Source organism: Glycine soja, chromosome 2, assembly GCF_004193775.1.
Source record: "Glycine soja cultivar W05 chromosome 2, ASM419377v2, whole genome shotgun sequence".
Lineage (NCBI taxonomy): Eukaryota > Viridiplantae > Streptophyta > Magnoliopsida > Fabales > Fabaceae > Glycine > Glycine soja.
The window spans coordinates 33985129-33990132 of NC_041003.1; the positions used below are offsets into that span (position 1 = coordinate 33985129).

Consider the following 5004-nt stretch of genomic DNA (forward strand, 5'->3'; position numbering starts at 1 on the left):
ATCAACTCGCCTAGTGAAGCTCGTCCATAAAAATAGGTTTTTGAAGTTTATCATTTCAATTTCTTACTAAGTAAAATGGATCATTTTCAAGATCCAACGCCTTAAAATGATCACCTTTTAAGTAAAAAAGAATCACTTGATAAAAAAGAACTACGTAGGTCTGATTTCCTCATCGCAATTGAGGAATACGTAGGAGCAAAGGGAAACACCCTTGTCGACCACAAAAAGAGGAAAAATATAAAAAGGGTATAAAGGATATAAAGACATAAAAAGGGAACGTAAAAATCAAAGTCATGTTTGCACATTCGATTAAAGGCTGTCGTCCCTTGGGACGGACGTGTGGGGTGCTAATACCTTCCCCGTGCGTAAATACGACTCCCGAACCTTTCACTTAAAAGTTCGTAGATCGCGTCTTTTCCGGTTTTTCCGACGTTTTCCTCAAATAAACGTTGGTGGCGACTCCGCGCGTATTCCTTTCGTGGAACACGCATCCCGCGAGTCTCGCGTCGCCCTCCCGCCGAAGGGTCGGTTGCGACAGTTGGCGACTCCACTGGGGACAATTTTTAGAGAGTTAGGCCATTTAATCTTGTGCAATGCTTTACCATGACTTACTCCTTTGTTGGTTTTCCTTCATTATGTTCTTGTGTATATAAAATCTTTGTTGCTTTTAGTGCGTTTTAAAATGTATGCATGAGGTAAATATTTATTCATTTGATGCACACAAACACCAACACTATTTGCACACACTGTGAGTTGAAAAAGGGCCCTATACCCGGGTTCATGGGAGCATAAGGAGTGGAGGTGGATCTGTAATCATGCTAGGTCTCCGACTTTCTTGATTACAGTGAACCCTCATCTAGAGTTTTCCTCTTTGAAAACATATTGTTGCTAGTAGTCCCTACTGCTGCCGTATGTTCTTCGAAGGGGATAATATCTCTAGAAACTATCAAGAGAGATATGACTACCTTGGGGGTTATCACTAAATGCCTAGTTAGTTCTCTCCCTTATAGGTCCCTTAAATAGGGGCACGGAGCAAATACGCTGCGTGCCATTTTTCACACTGCCATGCATAAATATTGTCATGCTATTGCGCCTTTTGCATATGCATCGCATAGGGGTTCTATCTTGATCCCCTCTATAGACAAATCAATGGAAGGTCCGGGTCACCGTTTTAAATACATACGTTGGGGCACTTTGCTACCCCTAGACGTTGTGTCTAAAAAGGAGACAATGTCCCGGGCACCCGCATTCTTAAATTACAGTTGTGTCATATGCATTCCTTCATGCATTCATCCATTCCACCCATGAGATATCGGAGTTTTGATTTGCACCAGCTTTTTGTCTCACTTTAGTAAGCATGGGGACAAATCAAACCGGCAAGAGATTTTACCAAGTCAAGGTTAAAGGCCTAGATACCACTAGCATCAAGGAATTAGGGCGGTTGATGGAACCTCTCCAGATGCAAGCCTTCTGCAAGATTTACGGAAAGATCTTAGAGTTGACCATAGCAGAGATATCCATAGAAGCCATTGCATCACTCACCCAATACTACAACCAGCCTTTGAGATGCTTCACGTTCGGAGACTTCCAATTGGTACCAACCATTGAAGAATTTGAGGAAATTCTAGGATGTCCTCTCGGGGGAAGAAAACCATACCTTTCCTCCGGGTGTCTCCCCTCTTTGAGCAGAATTGCAACTGTGGTCAAGGATTCAGCAAGAGGTTTGGACCGCATAAAACAGACTCGGAACGGCATAGCGGGCCTACCACGGAGGTACCTAGAAGACAAGGCGAGGGGTATGGCCAATCAAGGAGATTGGGTCCCGTTTATGGATGTGTTAGCTTTGCTAATTTTTGGGGTTGTCCTCTTTCCAAACGTAGATGGTTTGGTGGACCTAGCATCAATCAACGCTTTCCTTCCATACCACCATAGCAAGGAAAGTCCGGTGGTAGCTGTCTTGGCAGATTTATTTGACACATTTAACCGAAGGTGCGAAAAAAGTAGCGCACGGATCATCTGTTGCTTGCCCGCCCTCTGCGTTTGGTTGGTTTCACACCTGTTCCAGCAAGACACGAGGCATCCATGTCCGCTCCAGAGCCATCGCTCATGTACTGAAAAAAGAAGAATAGATTGGGACCAGCTTTTGGCTGGGTGATGTGCCATCATTTTCTTCTATTTTCTAAACCCTTTTTGCACCATTTTAATTTTTGATTGGTCTTAATTGTCAATTAATTAGGCAGTTTTATTATTTAGGCTCATTTAGCTAATTTGATGTTTTTAATCTAATTTCAGGAATTAATGAAACATTCGGCTTAATCCGGATTTTGGTTGAGGACTTGAAGAGGGCAAATAAAGCAGCGCTTACCTTAGTTTATTTCTAATTAGGAAATTTCGCAATTTTATTTTATGTTGTTCAGTGTTTATTTCGTTTTGGGCCAGAGTATTGTAATAGGGCCCAGTGACTTTGAGTGACTCTTTTTAAATAGCTGCCTTGGGATTCATGCAGGGCATTCTATTCTGCTAGGCTATTTTCATTATTCAGAGCTTTGGTTTTAGGTTTTCACGTTTTTCTGTTCCCTTGTTACAGTTTTCGTTCTTAATGCAAATTTCCGTTTTCTGCTTCTAATTACGAGTTCATTCTTGCTTCTTCTTCTACGTTCATTTACGTTTCTTTTCATTTACGTTCTTGTTCATTTACGTTTCTGCTTCATGTTTCATTTGCGTTTTCTGTTTGAATCCATGGAAGGCTAGATTTTCTGGTGTTGTTTCCTTTTGAGGACGAAGCCCAACTCTCTTTGAGGTTTCGTTTGTAATGTGGTTTCCTGGCAGTTTTCCCTTCACCAGTTATCCCAATTTCGTGAATATTAATCAGTGCACACTTCGTGTTCGATTAATTGCCTCTGAGCCTAACTTGCGTTCATGCTTAATGGACGAAGGGCTAACTGGTGTATGTGGTGCCTAATCACGTATTGAAAACCCTAAGTTGATTTTCGCATAGTAAATTGAAATAGGGTTGGATTAAGTGGTTGACTGTTAGGGACGAATTCTCCATAACCCAGGATAAGAGAGTGGCTTCTGAATCAGAGGAAACAACCCGTTTTTAATATTAGTAGTTTCATATTCCATTTTATTTGTTCTGCTCTTTATTTACCAAACAACCAAACCCCCCCCCCCATCGTTACTGTTACTGCAAGTATATTATGAACATTTGGCTTGTCACTGCTCGTTGGGAAACGACCTAGGATCACTTCCTAGTTATTGCATTTTCATGTTTATTTGATTCGGGTACGGCCTCGATCAAATTTGGTGCCGTTGCCGGGGAGCAGTGTCCAAAGGTTCATAATAGCTAGCTAGTGTTGTGTGTTTAATCCTTTCGTGTTTTATGTTTAATTGTTAGTATTGTGTTAGTATGTGTGTTAGTGTTGTTTAGTGTCCTGGTATTTTGTTTAATGTGTGTTCTGTTTCAGTTTTCCCATTAAGCGTTTCCCCTGTTTCAGTCTTGGGTGTTTTGCTGTGAAGATTGTGCTTGAAAACAGAGTAGTAGTAGAAATCAGCTTGCGGAAAAACAGAGTAGTAGTAGAAATCAATTAGAGACTGATTTTAGCGACCACCCATGCTGAATTATTTGGGATTTTTTGTTTTAGTAGCTAGGGTTGTTTATTTTGGCTGAATTTTTTTGTGGTAACTTCTTTTAATCCATATTTTGTGGGAAAAATAGCTAGAGCCTTTAGTTTGGTCAGATTTGAAAGTTCCAAAAAACTAGCAAATTTTGTGTTTGTCAAAACTTCAAACGGCCATAACTTTTGCTCCTGTTATCAGAATCGCAATTATTATATATGCATTTGGGGTAGAAAAAAATTTCCTACGCCGTGGCAATACATCTGACTTACAACCCTTTGATCCTAAGATAGCTAGGACATTTCATAGATTAGTTAGGCATCATTTTATACCTTTTGATCATTCTGAGCATTCCATAACTGGTGAATTTGTGCATTCTGTTATTGGTGATTTTGAACATCCTGATCTTGAGCATTATAATTTTGAGCATTCTGATTCTGAGCATTCTGATTTTGCACATTCTGAGAACATGGCACAACCTCCACCTCGTGAGAGGACTCTAAGGGAAATGGCTGCACCTGATTTCACCTATGAAAGCTTGTGCATCCAATACCCTGATGAGGATGTCCGATATGTTCTTAAAACTGGACTGATTCATTTGCTTCCAAAGTTTCATGGCCTTGCAGGTGAAGACCCGCACAAACATTTGAAAGAATTTCACATTGTCTGCTCCACCATGAAACCCCCAGATGTCCAAGAGGATCACATATTTCTGAAGGCTTTTCCTCATTCATTAGAGGGAGTGGCAAAGGACTGGCTGTATTACCTTGCTCCAAGGTCCATCACGAGCTGGGATGACCTTAAGAGAGTATTCTTAGAAAAAATTTTCCCTGCTTTCTAGACCACAGCCATCAGGAAGGATATCTTAGGTATTACACAACTCAGTGGAGAGAGCCTGTATGAGTACTGGGAGAGATTTAAGAAACTATGTGCCAGTTGCCCCCACCATCAGATTTCAGAACAGCTTCTTCTCCAATATTTTTATGAAGGACTCAGTAATATGGAGAGAAGTATGATAGATGCTGCCAGTGGTGGAGCCCTTGGAGACATGACCCCTGCTGAAGCCAGAAATTTAATTGAGAAGATGGCCTCCAACTCCCAGCAGTTTAGCGCCAGAAATGATGCCATAGTCATTAGAGGAGTGCATGAGGTAGCTACAAACCCATCTGCATCATCTGAAACTAAGAAGCTTGAAGGCAAACTGGATGCGTTGGTCAACTTGGTAACCCAGCTGGCCTTGAATCAGAAATCTGTACCTGTCGCAAGGGTTTGTGGTTTGTGCTCCTCTGCTGACCACCATACAGACCTTTGCCCTTCCATGCAGCAACCTAGAGCAATTGAGCAACCTGAAGCTTATGCTGCAAATATTTACAATAGACCTCCTCA

General features: G+C 41.4%; 1 non-coding gene across 1 annotated transcript; it reads right to left on the bottom strand.

Annotated features, from left to right (window-relative positions):
• Positions 1-4465: 4465 nt before the first annotated feature.
• Positions 4466-4572, bottom strand: LOC114404265. The gene has a single exon (XR_003664882.1). It is a non-coding gene; the product is annotated as a small nucleolar RNA R71 (small nucleolar RNA).
• Between the last annotated feature and the right edge of the window lie 432 nt (positions 4573-5004).